General features: G+C 42.9%; 1 protein-coding gene and 1 non-coding gene across 5 annotated transcripts in view; one reads left to right on the forward strand and one right to left on the reverse strand.

Moving 5' to 3' along the window:
- The window catches only part of LOC126353863 (SWI/SNF-related matrix-associated actin-dependent regulator of chromatin subfamily A containing DEAD/H box 1 homolog), a 190,083-nt gene that overhangs the window by 35,189 nt on the left and 128,448 nt on the right, over window positions 1–26,446 (forward strand). The window lies entirely within an intron of this gene.
- On the reverse strand, window positions 17,292–17,373 carry Trnal-uag (transfer RNA leucine (anticodon UAG)). Its single transcript has one exon. It is a non-coding gene; the product is annotated as a tRNA-Leu (tRNA).

Raw genomic sequence — 26,446 nt, forward strand, 5'->3', positions numbered from 1 at the left:
AGGTTGTTACCACCTGATGTAAGACATAAACATTCCTCCTCAGGATGCTCCTTAACATGATGACAGTTTCCACCCTCTTCCTCATCCATGACGTCCCTGAATCGAGTAACCTCCTTGTGGCAACAAGCTGTAGAGTTTGTGGCTATTGTTCCCTGTTTACAAGAAATGCCAACTTTAGTGTTGTAACCAAATATTGTGTTACGAGCTTTATACCACAATTTTATGATGATTATGTTAGAACACAAATATCTTTTTAATGTGGTTTCATGAAAGACTTTTGTTCCTGTGCTTTATTTACATCATTGGACATGGTCGGAATGAAGAAGGAAATATGCATTTGTGTTTGTTAGCACTTAGCCACTGCCTTCATGAATGCTGACACGCACAAATGCAAGCATGAGTTTCACTCTTCATCTTTTGTGAAACCACATTAAAATATATATTCATTTCTAATAAGAAACTTATTATTCTTAATCATCATAAAATTACAGTAAATAAAATATTAGTTAATAGAATAAAGTTGGCAGCCTTCGTAAACAGAGAACAATAGGCATGAAATTTACAGTTTATTGTGTTTCCTGTATATTAAGTTTTCCTGCATTTTACTCCTTCTTGGGCCAGTCTGCTGAAGAGCTTAAAAATGGGGTTTTACTCTATTTTGTTCCTTTTGAACTGACATACAACAATGTCGGTGACAAGGAGGCAATCTTAAGGTAAAGATCTCTGTGTTATAAGCCACTATGTTAATAGTTAGAGCTATGTGCAAATACAAAAAAACGTTACCTGCACCACATCTGCATGACCCTTATCTGCATCTGCAAGTTCCATATCTGCAGCCGCAGATATTTGAAGATAACCCCCCAAAAAAAGGGGGGGGGGCAATCTTGTCAGAAAAGCCATTTTACCTTCCGAAGTTTGCTGTGGAAAAGAATTTCTTGACAAGGTGCAGTTCATTATTGATGTGGAGGCCAAGTAAGGTGCATTGAATGTCATGAAGCAGGAGGTCTAAGCTGTGTTCACTGCAGCATCTTGGAAACAGCGCGGTGTGGGCGCTACGAGTATGAGGTTGACAATCATACATAGTGCAGTTGACAGATGACAAGGCTCCACTGTCCCAGGCCATTTCAGAGCAAGCAACAGTGCTCTGAGGTGTGTGTGCCGATTTCATTGTTCACAGAGAGCTACAATCCTCTATGAACAGGAACAGCCTGTTCTAGAATAACAGTCTGTTGGTGACGTGTGTTAGTAGTTTAGGTAGGCATTTAACAGATCATCATTGTTTAATTCCATGACATTTTGCACATCTTATTTTGAAGTTAAATGTTCTTGTTGGGAATAGTAAACAAACTAAAAACATTTTGAGGCAGGTATTTTTAAATTATATCAGAAAGCTTACTACATCTTGCAACATTTTTTAGCAAAAAAAAAAATCATTTAAATTGCCTTGATTTATCTTGGACAAGATTGCTAGAACTTGGAAGAACTGAAAGTTAATTGACTCATACGTGTCAAGTTGCTGTCCCATTATGTGTCCAAATTTCCCTTTGTTCTGAAGCCCATGTCTTTTAAGAAAGGTTGTGAAAGCTCAACAAGAATTTATTAATATTTATACATCACTCTTCATATCATTGATATCTCCTACAGTCATGTGCTCCAGCACATTATTGAGAATGTGCACTGACCATGAGAGTCTCATGTATTGATGAAGCTCTGCTACAATGATTGGACCTCTGTTGACAATGAACACGGCATTTTGTGCAGTTCTGGATAAACTGAATTACTCTAATATCTTAATCAGTTCATGTTTATGTTTTCCCAGGTGTTTTTTTTTAAATCTCACTCTTGAGATCTCTAGTGCACAACATGAAGTTTTCCGTTTTCACTGTTAATGTAATGAGCAGTCACTCCCATGTAGTTTATTGTATGGTATGAATCACTCTATAGACCAATTGTTGGTGGCCTGCGCTGGAAACATACCTCATCTTGATCAGAGGTTTCTTTTAAATTTCATGAAATGGTGGTTGGATGAGATGGCAATTGCTTGGCACTCACTGTACTGTACGTGGACCCCACATCAATAAGAAACTGCGCCGTTTTAAGAAATCCATTTCTACATCCCAACTTCAAAAGGTAAAATGTCTTTCCTTACAAAATTTACAATTTCTTTTTCACAGCTGCCTCACAAAATGTTTTAAAAGATTTGAAGCCCCCACTTTCGCGTCCAGTGTAAGTGTATACATTTCTATCTACAAAACAGCCACTATATCTTTGATTTTCTCATTGCCAGCAAATGCATAAGCAAATTTCTTCCAAATCAGCAATTTTAACTTCCAAGAATGTGACATCATCTTGTTTCATGTTACATGAAATCATGTCTATGGTGTTCATTTTATTAAAGCACTATCACTAATGTTTACTTGGTCTTATTCATTACATGGTCACTCAGTTACTACAAGGCATTAACTGAAATCAGCAGAAACTTGGCAATTCCCATGTCTCAGGTAGCCAGTGGCTAGGGTTGTCATCCAGAATGTGCTTCACAGACTGCACAGAAAGGTTGCAGTAATGCACAGCCACAAGGTGTAGAGCCCTTGGGTGGAATCACAGCCAGAAGGTAAGAAATGGATAGAGATTTCTGCTTTACTTGGGCTCTCAGACTTCAAGTGTCCCACTAACACTGCAACAGATATGTGGTGCTAATTCATGCAATCTCGTTCTCTGATTGCAAATAATACAATTTGACAAAAAGCATGTAATAAGATTGATATTGTCCTTTAATTTTGAACTATCTGATTCAGATCTTTGACTGGCGAGTAATATTCCAAGTATTGGTCAATAAGAATTTGTAAGCTACTTGTTTTGTGGGTGGACCACAGTTTCTGAGGAGTCTTCCAGTGATTCAAGGAGCACAACATCAACCTGGGCCACCGGTATCTACTGCTTTATGGGTCTAGTGGATAAGCAGGGTAATCTGGGTTCCACATTATTTTTGTTTGTGGATTCCATATTGTTTCCTACAGAGGAGATTTTTGGTTTCCAGAAATGTCACTGTGAGTATAAAATGCCTACCAAAATTCTGCATCGTACTAACATGACATCAGTGTTACAGACCTAGAGTTTTGTGCGTCTGTTTGACAATGCTTCTTGAAAATGGGAGTGACTTGTGCTTCTTTCCAATCTATCATTTTGGCATTTGTGTGATGATTAAAAAGAAGAACATTACGATCCTTCTCAGTGAAACACTTTTGGAGAAAGATACGAAACATTTCGGCTTTCTCTGTGTCATTCGTTTCATTGTCATTATGGTCCCAGTGTGTCAGGTCAGATGACTTCAATATCTTGACTGATTTAACACTAGACCAAAACTTCTTATGGTTTTCTGTGAGATGAGTAGGTAGAATTTTAGTTTAGAATTCACTGAACACTCAACATGTTGCTCTCCATATGCTAATTTTGGCTTTGTTCAGTTTTTGTTTCTCTAGGAGTCCTTGGCTACATTTAAACCTGAGTGAAACTCTCATTGATTTCGGAGCAGCTTTCTAACATGGCTATCAAACCACAGCAGGTCTTTCCCATCTCTCACATGGTTTCTAAGGCATATTGTAAAATACTTTTAACTTTGTTCATTTATGCTCAGTATTTCCACTGCTAAAGACGAATGTATCAATTTGATCTCACATGTAATTTGAAATCTGTGTCTTGCCACACTGGCTGAACAGAAATATCTTCCTACATTTACTATTTACTGCCATATTCAGTGATGTTGTAGCAGCCTTATGTTCACTGATTCCTTGTTCTACATGAACTGGGTTGGAAAGTTCGGGTCTCCTAGTAACCAGAAACTCTAAGGATTTTAACTTCACAAGTCGGTTCTCTGGTTAACTGCTCAAGATAATTTTTGGATAAGATGTTTAGAACAATTTCACTCTATTCCCTGCCCCCTACAACCTGCCCTAATCGCTTGAGTCTCCCAGTCCATAGCTGGTAAGTTGAAATAACTTGACCAAGAAATTTGTGGCCAACCTTCCCCATCTTTTCTCTTAAAATGTCTGTCATTACTGCTCCTGAGGCAGGGAGTCAATAAAAGCTGTGATTAGCATATTGGATCCACTTTTAATGCTCACCTTCAAGCAAATCATTTCATGTTTGGAATCTATACTAACCTCACTTGACATAATTGTATTTTTTACAGCCATAAACACACTTCCACCACCAGTGTTCAATCTACCTTTGTAACATACATTTCAGCCAGAATTTAGAATGTCATTGCTATTAACATCTGGTTTTAGCCAGCTTTCTCTCCTGAGATCTATCTGGATATTCTTGCTGCTTACAGGCAAGATTAGTTCTTGGATCTATCCATGGACACTCATGCAGTTCACTAATACTTTATTAATGTTTCCTTTCTCCAATCTGACATGACAAATGCTACTCTCTTTAATTAATGGGGCTGATATTCTTTTCTGCCTGACATAAAAAAGTGTCTAATCAAATCCATGGAGGAATTTCTGTGTCCTAAAAAACCTACTTGTGCACACCGCTTCGCCACCTGATTGTGGAGATTGAGAAATTTGCATCCCAGACCATTACAGAATTGTCTGAGCCTCTGTTTTAAGCTTTCCACTCATCTCCATGCCAGAGGACCATGGTTGGTTTCTAGCATGGGAGAATGATGTTGAAAAATGCACTCAAGGCTAGCTGTCTCCTCCAAAAAAGCCAGCTCCTGTAAGAAGCAGGATGGCCTCTGAACTGCAAATGGGGGATCCACTGGTGTACTGATTCAAAGAGGCAGATCCTTCTAAGGAGTGACGGCTCAGTGAATCAGAAAAAAGGAGCAGCAACTCATATGATCCGAAATGTATCTCTGGTGAGCAGAACGAAGATCCTACAGCAAATAACTGCAGCAGTGATACCACACAACATGCTGAAGGAAACATTTTACAAGCTGCACTTGGAGTGAATCACAGAGCAACACAGGAGTCACTGTGGTGTTGTGGCTCATTCACGATTCAGCTCATAGTGCTCTTGACTCACTTGCTGATTCAGCTTGGTGTTAGAGATGATTTTTTACTGATTTACCTCTCGATCCAAGTTTCTTACCACCAGATATTGTTTTTATTATGATGATTTGCACATTACATAATTATTTTTATATATATGACTGTGGGCATGTGCATAATTTGTTTTTACTTATTTATTTTTCTTTTATTTCATTTTACATGTCTAGTTCCATAGGACCCAAGTTGAGGAACAAATCTCCAAGGTCATGGAACGTGTTAGTACATGAAATTACAAAGAAAATTAATAGCAGATGAAATAAAATGTTTATAAAAAAAGACAAGCCCTAAGTTTATGTGAGCACAATCAACAATGTAACACAGAAATCAGTTTAATTTTTCAAGGGACTTGTTAACAGAATAGAAGGAGTGACCTGTGAGGAAACTCCTCAGTTTCAATTTGAAAGCATGTGGATTACTACTAAGATCTTTGAATTCTTGTGGTAGCTTATTGAAAATGGATGCAGTATTATACTACACGTTTCTGCACAAGAGTCAGGGAAGTGTGATCAAATGCAGATTGAATTTCTGCCTAGTATTAACTGAGTGAAAGTTGCTAATTCTTGGGAATAAGCTGATATTGTTGACAATAACTGACAGTAAAGAATATGTATATTGAGAGGCTAGTGTCAGAATATGCAGACTAATAAACTGGGGTCGCTAAGAGGTTCATGAACTTACATCACTTATTGCCCGAACTGCCCATTTCTGAGCCAAAAATATGCTTTGAGAATGGGAAGAGTTACTACAAAATATAACACCACATGTCATAAGCGAATGAAAATAAGCAAAGTAGACTACTTTCTGTGTCGAACTAGCACTTATTTCAGATACTGTTCGAATACTAAAAATGGCAGCATTAAGTCTTTGAACAAGATCCTGAACATGGGCTTTCCAAGACAGTTTACTATCTAAACACCTAGAAATTTGAAATTTTCAGTTTCACTAATTGTATGCCCATTCTGTGAAATTAGGACATCAGGTTTTATTGAATTGTGTTAGAAACTATAAAATCTGAGTCTTACTATGATTTGGTGTTAGTTTATTTTCTTCAAGTCATAAACTTATACCATGAACTGCACTCTTTGAAACAATGCCAGTGTTGCACACAGCATCCTACACTGCCAAGCTAATGTCATCAGCACTTGATCAAATTATGACTTTCAGGACCCTCTTACATCTGACTAGGGTTTTACATGTAATTAGAAACTCATTACAGTCAGAATATGATACATAGTAATGAAATTAAAATAAAATTAAAGATGATTTGAATTTAAAGTGTACAGAATAGAGGCAGACATTGTTGTAGCTGAATATGTTATTTGGTTCTCTGACATAGTGAGGGACACCAGTCCACTGTGAGGTTCCTGATACAGAAAAGGACTTGCAGAAGATGGTTGAGTGATGGTACTAGACAGAAAGGATTTGGCTCTGGTGGAATAAGTATTTCATCTGTGTTATCCATATAAAAGCTTTATGGTCTATGGAAAATATTAGCAGTTGTTGTTGTGAGCAGTAGTATGTCAGTAATAAGCTTGATCAATTCTATTGTGAGGCTGTCATGTCCAGTAGACGCCCAGCAGATGCTGATTTGATACACATGATGGATTTTTTGACAGTGTTGCCAGCAACAAGCTTAAGACAGAAATTTTCATGACAACCGTAATTTATCTCCAGGAAATAATAAATAAGCCCCCACCCCCACCCCCCCGCGCATGCACTCTCTCTCTCTCTCTCTCTCTCTCTCTCTCTCTCTCTCTCTCTCACACACACACACACACACACACACACACACACACACACAGAATTAAAGTGAAGATGGCCAGTGATCTCTTACGGGAATCAGCAACATGCTGCAAGTAATGAGAATAATGGGCAAAGGCCACTAGGTTAGTAATGGCTGGTTCAGTTACCAGCCTGGCACAAATTTTCCCCAATGATTTGAATCAATGCCCACTCACAGCCATTGTCTGTAATTACTTTGTGTCTTAATTCATAGTGGTGCAATGCTTAGCACACTGGACTCGCATTCAGGATGACGACAGTTCAAACCCATCTCCAGCCATCCTGATTTAAGTTTTCCATGATTTCCCCAAATCGCTTCAGGCAAATGCCGGAATGGTTCCTTTGAAAGGGAATTTCTTCCCTAATCCAAGCTCGTGCTCCATCTCTAATGGCTTCATTGTCGATGGGACATTAAACACTAATCTCCTCCTCCCCCGTAGTGGCTGCTGGAACAAAATGGTGTCTGTTCTTTAGTAGGTCATGGCTGAAAGAAACACACACACACACACACACGCGCGCGCGCTGATCAGTCAGAATATTATGTCCACCTACGTAATTGCCAGTATGTCCATCTTAGGCATGGACACGGTGGCATTGCACCATGGCACAGAAGTAATGAGGCCTTAGTAGGTTGCTGGTGGGAGATGGAACCACAATTGCACACACACAGGTCACCTAATTCCTGTAAATTCCAGGTAGGGGGTGCAGTGATTTCTGACACCACATTTTATCAATACAGATGTGTGTGATGGGGCTCAGACTGGGTAAGCTGTGGAGCCAGCACATCAATTGGAACTCGCCGCTGTATTCCTCAAAGCACTCCATGACACTACAGGCCTTGTGATGGGTTGTATTATCTTTTGAAAAATGCCACTGCCATTCGGAAACATGATCATCATAAAGGGGTGTATGTGGTCTGCAACCAGTGTGCGATACTCCTTGGCCGTCATGATGCCTTGCGTGAGCTCCACTGGGCCCACGGATGCCCACGTGGATGTTCCCCAGAGCATAATAGAGCCACTGCCAGCTTGTATCCATCCCGCAGTACAGGTGTCAAGGAGCTGTTTCTCTGGAAGAAGACTGATTCATGCCCACCCATCATGATGAAAAAGGTATCAGGATTCATCAGGCCATCAGCGCTCTGCGATCGTGCCTATGTCCAGTGCCAAAGGTCACATGCCCATTCAGTCATAGTTGCTGGTGATGTAATGTTAACATCTGCAGATGCATGGGTCATCAGCTGTGGAGGTCCATCATGAAGAGCATTTGTTGCACTGAGTGTTCAGGCACACTTGCCTCCCAGGGGGCTCACAGTTCTTTTGTGACTTTGTGCATGGCACATATAGGGCCCCGAGCTGCTGCAGCCCTTTCTCCCTCCCCTGGCTGCATTTTCTTCACCTTGCACCTCCCTTCCCTATCTTCGTTTCTTCCTCTCTCTAGGTTTTATGATTTATATCTACCTGGTTCCCTGTATTGATCCCCTCTTGACATTTGACCTCCACTTCTAAATTTTCTGTTTTTAGTTTGAGCCATTTGGGGAAGAACTCCCTCCTTAGCATCTACGGCATGGATTCCTCTTCCTCCTTCCATCTGTTCTTCCTTCCCCACCGTAGCTCTCCACCACTCCTCTAGATCACCATTACATGTAACCAGTCCATCTGGTGGAGCTGCTATATACCCATCTGGCTGAGCCCCCTGACAACACAGGGATCACACTACTGATACCTGAGCTTTTCCCTTCGGTGTATGCCAAAAAGTGGTTGCTTGTCTTCCTGGAGCATCTAAACTCCCAGCGACGGCTGCCCTATCACAAGGAGTCCTTGCTGTGCCAGGTGGCGCTGATTCGGAGAGCCGCTGCTCAGTGTGACTGGCACCATGGTGGATGCTTGTCGCGTGAAGCATATCGAGCTGCAAAAATCTGGCCATTCTCAAATGGACATCTCTATGAATTGTAAAGGATCATTGAATGGTGCTTCATATGTCCCAGTAGCATTCCCTTCCCTGGCTACACCATGGGAGGATGGCCAGACTCGCTACCTTGGGATGAAGCACTTTCCCCACTACCTTATCTGTACTAGGACAGATGGGCTCTTTTTTTAGTGAAGTCTCCCAGTAAGATGCGGTCGGGCTCCCTGTGGATCAGAGCTTCTTCTGCTGCACAGTCTGCAGCTCTTTGTGCTTGTGATGTCTTGCCAATGTCCCAGTGTCTATTACCCCTCATTAGTCTCTGAATATGGTCCAGTGAGTGACTTTTCATAGGGATCTCATCCTGCAAACTGATTAGGAACTCTGGGCTGATCTGGAGCAACGCAGCATTCATTTTGCTGTAGGTGTGCAGAAGAGTCATAAAGACAATGCTGCGATACCAGTGCCTTCATTCTGGCTTTCAAGGGAGATACCTTCCCTCAGATGTGACGTGAAGCCGTACGTCTCACCAACCATGAGGTGCCTTTTGTTGCTTGCATTTTGTGCATATGTCTTCCTGCTGTACCCCAAACGCTCTGTGTGGTGACTGTGGACAGCCCTCCATGAGGGACTTCCGGATGTTAAATGCTGTCCACCATGCGGACATTCAGATATCAATTGGAGCCTTTCGGACCAGCCCAGTTCAGAGTGTGTGCAGAGGCTGGTGAACCACCACTCTGGATTCGGTGACGTATCCTTTTGGCTTGACAGGCGCTGAAAATCTCAGCATCACCCCAGTCTTTGGCATTTAGTTCAGTGATCCAATGCCCACCTTCGAACGACTGTTCAGGAATCTGCCCCAAGCGACCCAGCCATTTGGTATATGTGCTACTGACTGCCTCAAGGATCTGGATCTCTCAGGCATGAAAATATACACCCAGCAATGGAACGCACTGCTGTCTTGATGTCTTCGGAGGCCCAAAGTGATTTTAAGCTTGACACAGTACCCGAAAACTTGTACTCCAGATATGGTTTTTACAACTTTGTTTTCGTCTATTTTAAGTATGTACCATAGTTTTGTTGTTATTTAATACAGATGGATCCCAGCAGGAGAATGCTCTCGGTTGTTCTGTGGTTTTCACTTATAGGGGTTTTAAAGTACGTCTTCCAGAACAATTTACAAATTATGATTTGGAGTTATATGGCATTCTAATGGCACTAGAGAGGGTTCAGAGACATCACTGTATGAGTTTTCTTGTCTGTTCCGACTCTCTTAGTGCACAGCAAGCACTTCACCAAATGTACCCGGTAGCCCCGCTGATTCAGCTTATCCTTGACTGTTTACACTGGCTCCAACGCCACGGCAAGGAGGTGATCATTTGCTGGGTACCTGGCCACGTTGGGATACAGGGTAACGGCATGGCTGATAAAGCAGCCAAGGAAGCATTTTGGGATGATGCTGTCCACCAATGTCCCATCCCATTGCACGCCATTATCACATTTTCTGACAGATGCATCATGCATCAGTGGGAGACTAAACTGGTGGGGAAGGGCGGCAGACTTTAGTACGTTCTAAACTGCTCTGCATGTGGGGACAGCCTTCATCCCCACCTATGAGATTTCATGTTGACTTTTCATGAGGACGCTGATGACCCGTGATGTCGAGCGCCCCCTCAACCCAACTCATCTTCATCATCATCGTCCATGAGGGAAGCCCCAGTGTTCTGCCTCCTGTGTGTGTGTGTGTGTGTGTGTGTGTGTGTGTGTGTGTGTGTGTGTGTGTGTGTGTGTCAGTTGTCATGATCACCACTCTCCACACTTGGCAGGTTGGCCAGCTTACAGTAGAGAAAAAAATATCCAACTGTACAACTCCCAGCTTACAGTAGAGAAAAAAATATCCAACTGTACAACTCCATGGTTCGCCTGTCTTATGCTGAGGCTCACCAAAAATGTGACAGACTCCAACCAGCGTCACTTTCTTCAACTTTTGCTTCTGTTACATCCTTTTCCCCTCCTACCTCCTCTTTGCCCCAGCCCCGTCCCTTTCTCCCCTCCCCCTCCTCTGCAGTTCCCATGGCCTCCTGTCCCGGAGCTGCTCCCCCTCCCTGGCTAAAGAAGTGCCCTCCTCCTGCGGCACCTGCCGGTGATTAGGCTCACCCCCAGGACCCCTCCCCCAGCGTCTCTCAGGCTGTAAGCCTGCTACAACAACTCTGCCACCAGACTCACCATCTATGCGCCCCAAGGTCACCTGCTCTCTTTCGGTTCCGGATCTTGAAGAAACCTGTTCTCCCTCTGTACCTTGCTCTCCCCCACCTATGAAAGAGAAGAAGAAGAAGAAGAAGAAGAAGAAGTCCCAGTACAAGGCCATCCCCGGTGTCCCCAAGGGGCCATCTCCCTCCTCTCAACTTGTGTCAGACATCTTATTCATCGATGTCACCCCCTCCTTGTCAGTGACTGCCACTGACCAAGTGGTGTGACCTCCCCTCAGCTTCTTTATGCCTAACCTGGACTCTCGCTACTCGATAATGTAATGGAATTGCAGTGGGTATTATCATCACTTACTGGAAATACAACGCCTTATTTCCCGGAAATACAACACCTTGTTTCCTCCTATTCTATGTTCTGTCTTGCTTTTCAAGAAACACACTTCCTTGATGACCACTTTTCAACTTTTTTTGGTTATCGGCTGTTCTGTTGGAACCGTGCCGGCCCCAGGATAGCATTTGGAGGGGTCTGCACTTTGGTTCACACTAATGTCATTAGTGACTGGATCCCTCTTTGTAACAACCTGGAAGCAATAGTGGTTAGAGTGCATACAATTCCAGAAATCACCATTTGCAATATCTACCTTCCTCCAGGTAGGCCACTTTCAATATGTTGAACTGTCTACCTTAACACAGTAACTCCCACCCCTGTATCTCTTCCTTAGGGACTTCAAAGCACACCACCCCCTTTGGTGCTTGCTGGGAGTGCCACTTTGATGGGTAGAGGTCTTCTAGTTAACCAGTTTATTACAGACCTTGATTTGTGTTTCCAAATGATGGTTCCCCTGCCCACTACAGTGCCACTCATGGCATCTTTACTGCTGTCGATCTCACTATCTCCTCCCCTGCTCTCATGGCTTCCTTACATTGGTCACCCCATGATGATCTTTGTGACAGTGACCACTTTCTAGTGGTTATATTGTTCCCCTGCCAACGCAAGACAAGCAGGCTCTCATGTTGGGAATTTTGCTGCATTTCAACACCTCTCTTGAATAGCTTTGATGCGGTCATGCAGGGCTTCTCTGCCACTATTTTTCATGCTGTTGGCACTGCTGTCCCCCTATCCATAGGCTGCGCTCATTTTTGACCAGTACTGTGGTGGACCAAGGATGTAGCAGTTGCCGTCCAGAACCACCAACACGCACTGCTGTGATTTAAATGACACCTTTCACAGACCAATCTCTTCACTTTTAAGCGTCTCCATGCTAAAGCTCGATACCTTATTAAGCAGAGTAAAAAGGAATGCTGGGAGCACTGTGTTTGCTCCCAGTGAACGTTTGCCCCTTTGTCACAGGTTTGGTCCAAGCTCCATAGCCTTCTGGGCTGCCAGTGACAGTCAGCTGTCCAGGGTCTTATCCTTAGAGGTGTTCTGTGTAATTATCCATTGATTCTTGCAGCACGCTTCGCACCACACTTCGTGACAGTATTGGCATCCTCTTCCTGTCCTGCTACCTTTGTCTGGCAGAAACACTGAGTTGAACAGATAGAACTCTCCCACCTCTTTCAAGCTCCATCAAGCTGAACCCTACAATGAACCCTTCACTGAATGGGAATTCTTGCAGGCTCTTACCTCTTCACATGACACTGCCCCAGGCCCGGATTCTGTCCACAACTGGGTGATCCAGCACTTGGACATTACCCAGAGGTAATATCTACTCAAGGTCTTCAACCACATTTGGCTCATGGGTACCTTCCCTTCACAATGTCAAGACAGTATAGTTATCCCTGTCCTTAAGCCTGGGAAGAACCAAATGTCTATCCACAGCTACCATATGATTAGCTACCATATGATTAGCCTGATGAAAGTGCTTTGTAAGCTGTTAGAGAGAATGGTTAGTTTCTGATTACGTTGGGTACTCAAATCGCGGAGGCTTTTTCCCCATATCAGTGTGGCTTCCAGGAAGGACAATCTCCAACTGACCATTTACTCAGATTTAGTGGTCCCCGTCTGATTTTTATCCGAGAGTTTTAATACCACTGGCGAGTTGACACTTCACTCGGTGCCTTTCAGATTCATGAGAACGGTATCCCACAGGTTTCTGTGTTAAGTGTCACTTCTAATTTTCTTCCTACAAAATGTGAGGTATGTATTTTTGTCATTGACCCACAGTACACACGATCCAGAACTTCATTTAGGCAACCAGCTCCTAAACGTTGTAGCACAGTCCGGCTTCTTGAGTCTTATTTTTGACAAAAAGCTGACGTGCCCCATATTCGTCACCTGAAGACTACATGCATGCAGAAGTTTAATGCTCTACACCTCCTGGGCCACACATCTTGGTGTGCAAACCTTAATACTCTACATCTTTACTGTGCTCTGGTCTTGTCCAAAATAGATTGTGGTAGTCAGGTTTATGGCTCAGTGGCTCCTTCCTCTATGAAAATATGTGACCCTGTTCACATTGTGGAGTGCATCTGGCTATTGGTGCCTTTCTAACTAGTCCCGTTGACATTCTCCTCAAAGAAGCAAGGATTCACTCTCTGCTTTCTTACGCAATCACCATTCGCCAATTCTCTTACCATCCCGTGTACCCTACACTCTTACCCAACACCCTCCCTCACAGCCCCCCACCCCTCCCCAGTTCACCGGTTGTTGGACTGGTCCTCAGTTTCCTCTATGAAACTGGTTTTTATTTTCAGATTTAAGATTTTGCTTTACTCTTAGAGCAGGGGAGGGTGACTGTTGTTGGGACTTTTCTTCATGTTTTCTCAGTCTGGGACCCCATGACCACTCTTTTTTTCTACTTTTTAGATTTGGGCCAGCATTTTATGCCTTCTACAGTGTTTATTTTAATTTCCCCTGGCTTGATCCGTCCACTTTTAGCAGACCCTCTCTCTTCTGTGAGTAACTTTGACATGGCAGGCTGATGACATCGCTGTTTAGTCCCATAAGCCCTCTCAGTTATGGCCTGTGATGTGTGACATTTGTAATGAGGGATGGCAGCCTTATCCCACGACGTCTGGATGTGGTTTCATCTTGGTTCCCCTGAGTGTTGGAGACACTCACCACAGCACTTCTTGAACACTAGACAAGTCATGCAGTTTCTGAAATGCTCGTGCCGAGTCCCCGACCATCACAACCTGCCCTCCGTCAAACTCAGATAGATTGCACGGCTTCCCCCTTCTACACATGGACAGCATGCTCACTGATACTACATGCTCTGTGCGTGTGTGTGACTAGCAGTCATTCCTTTCCAGGTGACAGTGCTATCGCCTGGACGGGTTTATATCGATAGTAGGTCGGTGGTTGTAACATTCTGGCTGATGACTGTGTGTGTGTGTGTGTGTGTGTGTGTGTGTGGGGGGGGGGGGGGGGGTGCGCGTGCGCAAAATTAAGATGATGACGGCCAATGATCTCCTTAGTGCGGATGCACACCAGGCTCAAACTCAAGTGGGAATCAGCAGAATGTCTTGAGTAATGGCGATAATGGACTGGGGGCACTACATTGGTAGATAAGTTGAGAATTTGGCTCTGAAGAGAGGCATGCTAGGGTAGTCTGTGCACTTGTGATGACCACTGTATCCAGTCAGAGCACCTGCCTAGTTAGCAGGAGACCTGGGTTTGAATCCCGGTCCGACACAAATTTTCAGCTTTCACCGTTGATTTAAATGCCTACTCACAGCGAACACGTTGATTTAAATACCCACTTGCAACCAATGTCTACATCTCTACATCTACATCCGTACTCCGCAAGCCACCTCACGGTGTGTGGCGGAGGGTACCCTGAGTACCTCTATCGGTTCTCCCTTCTATTCCAGTCTCGTATTGTACGTGGAAAGAAGGATTGTCGGTATGCTTCTGTGTGGGCTCTAATCTCTCTGATTTTATCCTCATGGTCTCCTCGCGAGATATACGTAGGAGGGAGCAATATACTGCTTGACTCTTCGGTGAAGGTATGTTCTCGAAACTTCAACAAAAGCCCGTACCGAGCTACTGAGCGTCTCTCCTGCAGAGTCTTCCACTGGAGTTTATCTATCATCTCCGTAACGCTTTCGCAATTACTAAATGATCCTGTAACGAAGCGCGCTGCTCTCCGTTGGATCTTCTCTATCTCTTCTATCAACCCTACCTGGTGCGGATCCCACACTGCTGAGCAGTATTCAAGCATTGGGCGAACAAGCGTACTGTAACCTACTTCCTTTGTTGTCGGATTGCATTTCCTTAGGATTCTTCCAATGAATCTCAGTCTGGCATGACACTCCCCTGCGGCACACCTGAAATCACTCTTACTTCGGAAGACTTCTCTCCATTGAGAATGACGTGCTGCGTTCTGTTATCTAGGAACTCTTCAATCCAATCACACAATTGATCTGATAGTCCGTATGCTCTTACTTTGTTCATTAAACGACTATGGGGAACTGTGTCAAACGCCTTGCGGAAGTCAAGAAACACGGCATCTACCGGTGAACCCGTGTCTAAGGCCCTCTGAGTCTCGTGGACGAATAGCGCGAGCTGGGTTTCACACGATCGTCTTTTTCGAAACCCATGCTGATTCCTACAGAGTAGATTTCTAGTCTCCAGAAAAGACATTATACTCGAACATAATACGTGTTCCAAAATTCTACAACTGATCGACGTTAGAGATATAGGTCTATAGTTCTGCACATCTGTTCGACGTCCCTTCTTGAGAACGGGGATGACCTGTGCCCTTTTCCAATCCTTTGGAACGCTTCGCTCTTCTAGAGACCTACGGTACACCGCTGCAAGAAGGGGGGCAAGTTCCTTCGCGTACTCTGTGTAAAATCGAACTGGTATCCCATCAGGACCAGCGGCCTTTCCTCTTTTGAGCGATTTTAATTGTTTCTCTATCCCTCTGTCGTCTACTTCGATATCTACCATTTTGTCAACTGTGCGACAATCTAGAGAAGGAACTACAGTGCAGTCTTCCTCTGTGAAACAGCTTTGGAAGAAGACATTTAGTAATTCGGCCTTTAGTCTGTCATCCTCTGTTTCAGTACCATTTTGGTCACAGAGTGTCTGGACATTTTGTTTTTATCCACCTACCGCTTTGACATAGGACCAAAATTTCTTAGGATTTTCTGCCAAGTCAGTACATAGAACGTTACTTTCGAATTCGTTGAAAGCCTCTCGCATAGCCCTCCTCACACTACATTTCGCTTCGCGTAATTTTTGTTTGTCTGCAAGGCTTTGGCTATGTTTATGTTTGCTGTGAAGTTCCCTTTGCTTCCGCAGCAGTTTTCTAACTCGGTTGTTGTACCACGGTGGCTCTTTTCCATCTCTTACGATCTTGCTTGGCACATACTCATCTAACGCATATTGTACCATGGTTTTGAACTTTGTCCACTGATCCTCAACACTATCTGCACTTGAGACAAAACTTTTGTGTTGAGCCGTCAGGTACTCTGTAATCTGCTTTTTGTCACTTTTGCTAAACAGAAAAATCTTCCTACCTTTTTTAATATTTCTATTTACGGCTGAAATCATCGACGCAGTAACCGCTTTATGATCGCTGATTCCCTGTTCTGCATTAACTGATTCAAATAGTTCGGGTCTGTTTGTCACCAGAAGGTCTAATATATTATCGCCACGAGTCGGTTTTCTGTTTAACTGCTCAAGGTAGTTTTCAGATAAAGCACTTAAAAATATTTCACTGGATTCTTTGTCCCTGCCACCCGTTATGAACGTTTGAGTCTCCCAGTCTATATCCGGCAAATTAAAATCTCCACCCAGAACTATAACATGGTGGGGAAATCTACTCGAAATATTTTCCAAATTATTCTTCAGGTGCTGAGCCACAACAGCTGCTGAGCCCGGGGGCCTATAGAGACATCCAATTACCATGTCTGAGCCTGCTTTAACCGTGACCTTCACCCAAATCATTTCACAATTCGAATCTCCGTCAATTTCCTTCGATACTATTGCACTTCTTATCGCTATAAACACGCCTCCCCCTTCACTGTCCAGCCTATCTCTGCGGTATACATTCCAATCAGAGTTTAGGATTTCATTACTGTTTACGTCTGGTTTCAGCCAACTTTCTGTTCCTAGTGCTATATGGGCGTTGTGACCGTTTATTAATGAGAGCAGTTCTGGGACCTTTCTATAGACGCTTCTGCAGTTTACTATTAGCACATTAATATTGTTATTCCTTGTTGCATTTTGCCTACTCCTGCCTTGCCGCGTCTCAGGAGGCGTCTTGTCGGGCCTAGGGAGGGAATTCTCTAACCTAAAAAAACCCCATGTGCACTCCACACGTACTCCGCTACCCTCGTAGCCGCTTCCGGCGTGTAGTGCACGCCTGACCTATTCAGGGAAAATTGGCAACGGTGGGATTCGAACCCACGCCTCCGAAGAGACTGGTGCCTAAAACCAGCGCCTTAGACCGCTCGGCCACGTTACCGTAGTCTGTAGTTCCTTTGTGTATTAGTCTAGGTTTTGTTTGTGGTTCAAAGGTGGTTGTCACTAAAGTGAACTGCTGGCTTACTGGGAGAATGGGATCAGTTGGTGCTTTTACTTTGTCTATATTTAGACTACACAGGTTTTTCCATACAAAATTTGATCTCTTTGTTGTTAATGTATAGGCCTTATTATGTCTCTCAGATTCATTGAATGTTCCTTTCCTGTGTGTAATCAATTTGATTTTAAAGTGTAGGATGCTGTTTATATGTCAGATGTGTACCATCTCCTAGATTCATGACCAGTTTTAGCTTGTGTTAGTTGAGGTAGAGGTTTCCTTCTCAGTGTTCCATTCATTGGTGGAGCGTCTTTTTCGTGTTGATGGGCAAGTTTGTATGTAAATACGTGAAGTTTGTCTTTTTATGTCTGGGAATGGGATGGAAGTTGTCTCCCAAACACTCTGGTGTCTCAAGTGTAAGTTAAGATATTTTGATGCCCTTAAAGTCACTGTATGTAGTCGATTGTGGTCTCTTTCTTGAGTATTTTAGTGAGCAAATCATTAAAATGATGTCATGGGCAGATATTCAGGTTTGTCTGTTTGCACGGTACAAACTAATCTGCAGTTTTCATTGCAAATACATCTACATCCACATCCATACTCCGCAAGCCACCTGACGGTGTGTGGCGGAGGGTACCCTGAGTACCTCTATCGGTTCTCCCTTCTATTCCAGTCTCGTATTGTATGTGGAAAGAAGGATTGTCTGTATGCTTCTGTGTGGGCTCTAATCTCTCTGATTTTATCCTCATGGTCTCTTCGCGAGATATACGTAGGAGGGAGCAATATACTGCTTGACTCTTCGGTGAAGGTATGTTCTCGAAACTTTAAAAAAAGCCCGTACCGAGCTACTGAGCGTCTCTCCTGCAGAGTCTTCCACTGGAGTTTATCTATCATCTCCGTAACGCTTTCGCAATTACTAAATGATCCTGTAACGAAGCGCGCTGCTCTCCGTTGGATCTTCTCTATCTCTTCTATCAACCCTACCTGGTGCGGATCCCACACTGCTGAGCAGTATTCAAGCATTGGGCGAACAAGCGTACTGTAACCTACTTCCTTTGTTGTCGGATTGCATTTCCTTAAGATACTTCCAATGAATCTCAGTCTGGCATCTGCTTTACCGACGATCAACTTTATATGATCATTCCATTTTAAATCACTCCTAATGAGTACTCCCAGATAATTTATGGAATTAACTGCTTCCAGTTGCTGACCTGCTATTTTGTAGCTAAATGATAAGGGACCTATCTTTCTGTGTATTCGCATCACATTACACTTGTCTACATTGAGATTCAATTGCCATTCCGTGCACCATGCGTCAATTCGCTGCAGATCCTCCTGCATTTCAGTACAGTTTTCCATTGTTGCAACCTCTCGATACACCACAGCATCATCTGCAAAAAGTCTCAGTGAACTTCCGATGTCATCCACCAGGTCATTTATGTATATTGTGAATAGCAACGGTCCTATGACACTCCCCTGCGGCACACCTGAAATCACTCTTTCGTCGGAAGACTTCTCTCCATTGAGAATGACATGCTGCGTTCTGTTATCTAGGAACTCCTCAATCCAATCACACAATTGATCTGATAGTCCGTATGCTCTTACTTTGTTCATTAAACGACTGTGGGGAACTGTGTCAAACGCCTTGCGGAAGTCGAGAAACACGGCATCTACCTGTGAACCCGTGCCTATGGCCCTCTGAGTCTCGTGGACGAATAGCGCGAGCTGGGTTTCACACGACCGCCTTTTTCGAAACCCATGCTGATTCCTACGGAGTAGATTTCTAGTCTCCAGAAAAGACATTATACTCGAACATAATACGTGTTCCAAAATTCTACAACTGATTGACGTTAGAGATATAGGTCTATAGTTCTGCACATCTGTTCGACGTCCCTTCTTGAGAACGGGGATGACCTGTGCCCTTTTCCAATCCTTTGGAACGCTTCGCTCTTCTAGAGACCTACGGTACACCGCTGCAAGAAGGGGGGCAAGTTCCTTCGCGTACTCTGTGTAAAATCGAACTGGTATCCCATCGGGTCCAGCGGCCTTTCCTCTTTTGAGCGATTTTAATTGTTTCTCTATCCCTCTGTCGTCTACTTCGATATCTACCTTTTTGTCAACTGTGCGACAATCTAGAGAAGGAACTACAGTGCAGTCTTCCTCTGTGAAACAGCTTTGGAAGAAGACATTTAGTAATTCGGCCTTTAGTCTGTCATCCTCTGTTTCAGTACCATTTTGGTCACAGAGTGTCTGGACATTTTGTTTTGATCCACCTACCGCTTTAACATAGGACCAAAATTTCTTAGGATTTTCTGCCAAGTCAGTACATAGAACTTTACTTTCGAATTCATTGAAAGCCTCTCGCATAGCCCTCCTCACACTGCATTTCGCTTCGCGTAATTTTTGTTTGTCTGCAAGGCTTTGGCTATGTTTATGTTTGCTGTGAAGTTCCCTTTGCTTCCGCAGCAGTTTTCTAACTCGGTTGTTGTACCACGGTGGCTCTTTTCCATCTCTTACGATCCTGCTTGGCACATACTCATCTAACGCATATTGTACCATGGTTTTTAACTTTGTCCACTGATCCTCAACACTGTCTGTACTTGAGACAAAACTTTTGTGTTGAGCCACCAAGTACTCTGAAATCTGCTTTTTGTCACTTTTGCTAAACAGAAAAATCTTCCTACCTTTTTTAATATTTCTATTTACGGCTGAAATCATCGATGCAGTAACCGCTTTATGATCGCTGATTCCCTGTTATGCATTAACTGATTCAAATAGTTCGGGTCTGTTTGTCACCAGAAGGTCTAATATGTTATCGCCACGAGTTGGTTTTCTGTTCAACTGCTCAAGGTAGTTTTCAGATAAAGCACTTAAAAATATTTCACTGGATTCTTTGTCCCTGCCACCCGTTATGAACGTTTGAGTCTCCCAGTCTATATCCGGCAAATTAAAATCTCCACCCAGAACTATAACATGGTGGGGAAACCTACTCGAAATATTTTCCAAATTATTCTTCAGGTGCTGAGCCACAACAGCTGCTGAGCCCGGGGGCCTATAGAGACATCCAATTACCATGTCTGAGCCAGTTTTAACCGTGACCTTCACCCAAATCATTTCACAATTCGAATCTCCGTCAATTTCCTTTGATACTATTGCACTTCTTATCGCTATAAACACGCCTCCCCCTTCACTGTCCAGCCTACCTCTGCGGTATACATTCCAATCCGAGTTTAGGATTTCATTACTGTTTACGTCTGGTTTCAGCCAACTTTCTGTTCCTAGTACTATATGGGCATTGTGACCGTTTATTAATGAGAGCAGTTCTGGGACCTTTCTATAGACGCTCCTGCAGTTTACTATAAGCACATTAATATTGTTATTCCTTGTTGCATTTTGCCTACTCCTGCCTTGCCGCGTCTCAGGAGGCGTCTTGTCGGGCCTAGGGAGGGAATTCTCTAACCTAAAAAAACCCCATGTGCACTCCACACGTACTCCGCTACCCTCGTAGCCGCTTCCGGCATGTAGTGCACGCCTGACCTATTCAGGGGGACCCTACATTTCTCCACCCGATAGCGGAGGTCGAGAAATTTGCATCCCAGCTCTCCGCAGAATCGTCTGAGCCTCTGGTTTAAGCCTTCCACTCGGCTCCAAACCAGAGGACCGCGATCGGTTCTGGGAACGATACTGCAAATAGTTAGCTCTGATTCCACCCCGCGAGCGAGACTTTCCGCCTTCACCAACTCCACCAGCCGCCTGTACGAACTGAGGATGACCTCTGAACCCAGACGGCAGGAGTCATTGGTGCCGACATGAGCAACAGTTTGCAGTCGGGTGCACCCAGTGCTCTCTATCGCCGCCGGTAGGGCCTCCTCCACATCTCGGATGAGACCCCCCGGCAAGCAGACAGAGTGAACACTGGCCTTCTTCCCCGACCTTTCCGCTATTTCCCTAAGGGGCTCCATCACCCGCCTAACGTTGGAGCTCCCAATAACTAATAAACCCCTCCCCCCGTGTGCCTGCTCGGACCTTGCTGAAGGAGCAGCCACATGTCCACTCACAGGCAGAGCGGGCGATGCCACACGGCCAGCCTCCACATTGACCCTCCGCCTCGTGCGCCGCGAACACCGCTGAACCCGCCACTCCTCTTGGGGAGAGGGTGGCCCAACCGCGCCCGGTACCCGCGAAGATGTCTCGACAGCAGGGACAGTGGGTGAAGCATGTAACACCTGGGGTGTACCTTGCGACGCACCAGACTCCCCACTGCCGCTACACTCCGAGGCAGCAGCCTGAAGACGGCTGACCGCGGCCATCAAGACGCTCAGCTGTTCGCATGTATTAAGAGTGTGACTGTTTGCTGTTCTGGTGTATTTGAAGGACATTGCAGTCTATATTTGCAGAACTGGAGGGCATGCTTGGCTTGAACCACATCTCTGATAGAAGTGTTACACGGATGCCTGTTTTAAAACATAAGTGGAGGTCCTCAAGATCAGTTGGAAATGATTGAGCATTTATATGTGTGACATGGAACATTGTGTGGTTAGATGTAGCATGTGTGAGGTTATCACTTTTAGGTACAACATCTGACTATGTCTCAACACCTGGTTAAAAAAAAGTGTGAGGAATGCACTTGAAGAGTATGAGATGGAAGTAGGATAGACTGGAACAGTGGAGCAGCTAGGAGGAGAAGGGAGGTCTTGCAACAAAGGTCCACTGTTTTTGCAGTAGTCGTGACAAGGGAAGGTGAGGCAGGATAACGAATCTCACTAAGAACAAGTATAATTTGCAAATAACAGTGCTACAAATAACATAAAAAGAATGGGAACAGAGGGTATTATTAATGTTCGTCCTGCTAATGACAAGTAATTCCATTAGTATGATAGTGTTGCTAAAAATTAAATGCTTAATTAGCACAGCAATTGAGAAAGTCAATAAAAACAGTAATAAGATCAAGTAAATCAGTTAATAAATGCATTAGTTAATTATGGTCAGCTACATTCTACTGTAGCAGTGCAGGCACATTTATAGAACTAGTGGCCGCATGAGTTGGCAAGTTCTCAGCTCCCAAAGCAAAGGCTTTCGAGCTCATTTGTATTGCTGACTGATATTTTTTCCAGCTTCTATCATCATCATAAGCCTGTCATCACTTGTCAACATGTTATGTAGCCCAAATTTATGTACCAGCTATTCAGAATTTGTGGTCTTTCATATGAGAAATCCATGCATATTGTCACATCTGACTTCGTGAGTTTGCTTTTTGTTATGAAGATTTCAGATCTTTTCCTGTATCATGCACAGTATGATTGCAGGTCTAGGTTTTGCGAATCATGATGTCCTACATCAAACTCTATAACTTCTGACTATAGAATACATTGCATGTACATTTACATTTATTCTCATCTTAAGTTTTTACTGTGTGAGAAGTCCGTCTTAATAGTAAATATTTTAATTTGTCCAATCATACTTTTCAGTGCCTCAGGACAATCAGTTACCCACTTCGCCTTCGACTAGAAGAAAGTCTTTGTGTGATAAATGATACCATTTTACCAAATAAATAAATAGAGAGGAAAATTCCATTACTGCCGATGGATAATTCCATTTTCTTCTGTCTCCTTGTCAAGCCTGAAGCAATATCTAAAATTAAAGTATCTAAGAGTACCTCTGGAATGATGTAATTCGGAAAGCCAATGAAGCTCACCGTCAACCAATACAGAAATCTGAGAAATAGTTTTTCATGAGTTGTCCTCACTGAGGTTTACTTCCATCTCCAATGAAGGCCTCCTCCCGGGAAGTGAAATTGAGTCTCGGCTGTACCCACTGTGTCATTATTGTCTGGGTCTGGACCAAGACATGGTTTGATTTCTTTTTTGACACCCCTGCCCCCCAACCACTTTCCATTTGCAACATATCAGAAGTAAATTTGTTAATGTTAGCAAACTAACCACATTAAATAAAAGTATGACATTAGATACACAACATAATAATTTGCAAAGAATATTTTTCTTTATCTATAGTTCAAGACACAGAATTTTTTAAAAAAATTATAGGTATACTGTGCCCATATTATAATTTACCAAATCGAAAAACATTATCACTCTCTCCAATTCCTAGTTTGTATCATGATTTGATAAAATTGAAAAGGGTTTGGCCACTGGAAAGACCGATTTCCTCATAGCTAACAGGTAGACAGATATTAATAATATTAATTTTTATGTGCTTGCAGTACATTTCATAGATGAAAAAAGTCAACTAAAGCCCAGATCATGTAAGAAATAATTGCCTGTCTTTACTTCAAAATAGATAATTGCATAAATTGCTGTTCTATTGTGCAACAGATGTCACAAATGACACTATGATGCTTATTGAGCTATATGTGTCACATTATTGACAACACTGCTTCTTTACTGATGTGCGTGAGGGTTATTTTGTTGTTGATAGCAAAACTCGGCCAGAGTGCTGCATGCTGAATATGTTCGCCCCACAGCAGACAGTAGCTGAAAGTGGGCTGTGGTTCCTAGTAAGCAATTTTTCTCAAGTTTTTCATCAGTGACAGCAGATTGACTACTGTGTTTTCTACAAACAGCATATATTTCTGCTGTAGGGATAATTCTTACAGTTATATGCTGTGTAAATAAAGGAAATCAATGAAAAGCAATACTTATAAACATTTCTCACGAGTTAGTGTGTGACTACAGGCTGTACTGCAATAAAAACTTTCTGATAAATTGTTGGATGTACATAGTCACATAGTTTACACACTTGTAGGTCCCCCCCCCCCCCCTGCTGTGTGTTTACTATCTCTTTTACAGTTAATTTTATATGAATTATAATGGTAAAAAAGTTTCTCCACGCAGATACAGGGTGACAATTATTGAACCATATGAAATAAAATCGTCATAACTTCTGAACGGTTTGTGTTAGGACATTCAAACTGCATAGTTGGGCGAGGGGCATGATGGGAATTAGGGTGGTTTGGTTTAGCGACAAAGCCCGCTTTCATTTGGATAAGTTCGTCAATAAGAAAAATTGGCACATTTGGAGAACTGAGAATCTGCATTTAGCAATTGAGAAGTCTCTTCACCCTCAGCAGGTGACTATGTGGTGTCCAATGCCCAGTCATGGAATAATCGGTGCGATATTTCTTGATGGCATGGTGACCACCAAACAGTATGTGATGGTTTTGGAAGATGATTTCATCCCCATTATCCAAAGTGACACTGATTTTGACATGATGTGTTCACGCAAGACGGAGCTGGATCCCATCGAAGCAGGAGGGGGTTTGATGTCCTGGAGGAGCTTTTTCAGGACAGCATTCTGGTTCTGGGGAACCCAGAGGCCACTGGCATGGGCCTTGATTGGCTGCCATATTCTCCAGATCTGAAGACATATGATTTCTTTTTGTGGGGCTATATTAAAGACGAGGTGTACAGCAATAACCCGAAAACCGTTGCTGATCTGATAACAGACATTCAGGAGGTCATCAATAGCATTTATGTTCTGACACTTCAGCAGGTCACGCAGAATTCGTCTGCGCCGAATCATCGCCAATGATGGCAGTCACATCGTACATGTTATAACCTAAATCTGAATATCTGTAGTGATGTTTAAATGTTGAATAAAGTGTGTGCATGCCCTAGTTTATTAATAATATGTGTTTGTTTTTCATATAGTTCAATAATTGTCACCCTGTATACCATTAGAAAACTTTCAAATTCATCTCAGCTTCTTTGAATTTGGTTAATTAGTTTAGTGAGAAATGTTGAACACATATAGTACCAACACAACCGTAAATAAACAATTGTTAACTGTCAGAAGCAGATGAGTTTTGACTTGGAGGTCCTACGGAAATTTGGCTACGTCTGTCTGAGTAATTTGTTTCATGCTTTTCCGTTTTATGGTTGTTCGTCACTTGCCAATATGGTCATAGTGATTGTCTCTGATTTCTTCTTATCAGATTCTAGCAATACTACAAATAAATTTATTCGAGAACAAGCAATCACTGTAGTGGATGACACAAGTATACAGGCACCCATTACTGTTCCATTTACTGTGTTTTTCCATCTATCTGCTCCTTCCTGACATTAAACTGAACACGTAAAACAAAAAAATCACACACACAAACAGATTTCGCTGCATCAAATAAAAATTAAACTGATCAATAACAGGTGTGGAAGACTCATTGCCATCGCTAATCAAGTAAATGAATTGAGCACAGTTCATGTAGTAAATACAATTTGGGTATCACTGGATATCATATTCTGCCACCATGGACATAATCCCTTATTTTGAATAGTGTATGTACAAGGAGTGTTTTGAAAAGTCAGTGCAAAAATAAAAACTACTTCCGTGTTTGGGGTAAACCTTTTTTATTTTTCGACGTAGTCTCCTTTTAGACTTAGGCTCTTTGTCCAACGCTGTTCAAATTTGTTGATCCCTTCCAAATAATAGAAATTGTCCAAGTCTGCAAAATAGCTATTAGTTGCTGCAATCACCTTCTCATTTGAATAAAATCTTTGTCTCATCAGCCATTTCTCTAAATTGGAGATGGGTAGGATGGAGCAGTCCTGTTTTAGAGATTTACATCTTGGTCACTGGATCTCACCTTGATGCAACTGATGCAATTCTTTTCCTGATTTTTCATGTTTTTGACTGCATGATAAATAATATAAGATGTCCATTTAAAAAAGCATAATTTTGTGTAGAATATAATACTTGCTTACATTTAAGAATGTCTCATAGTTTTCAGTTTCACGAGCCCTTGCCTTACATTCATGCCCATAGAAGTTATTTTTCAACATGGTTCTTGAGATGTACCTTATGTGGTCTGATGGAAGACCTATCCTTTCGTCTGTGTCAAATAGTGTGATACCAGTATGATGGATGCCCTGTGCATAATGCTGAAGTGGCAAGAAATCCACTACACCAACAATATCCAAATCAGTGGGTAAAAACAGGGAGTCCTATCAATCGCCTTCTAAGAAATCGCAAAGTGAAGTTGATGCTTGAAATAAACAAAAAGCAC

Source organism: Schistocerca gregaria, chromosome 1 (genome assembly GCF_023897955.1).
Source record: "Schistocerca gregaria isolate iqSchGreg1 chromosome 1, iqSchGreg1.2, whole genome shotgun sequence".
NCBI classification, from domain to species: Eukaryota; Metazoa; Arthropoda; class Insecta; order Orthoptera; family Acrididae; genus Schistocerca; species Schistocerca gregaria.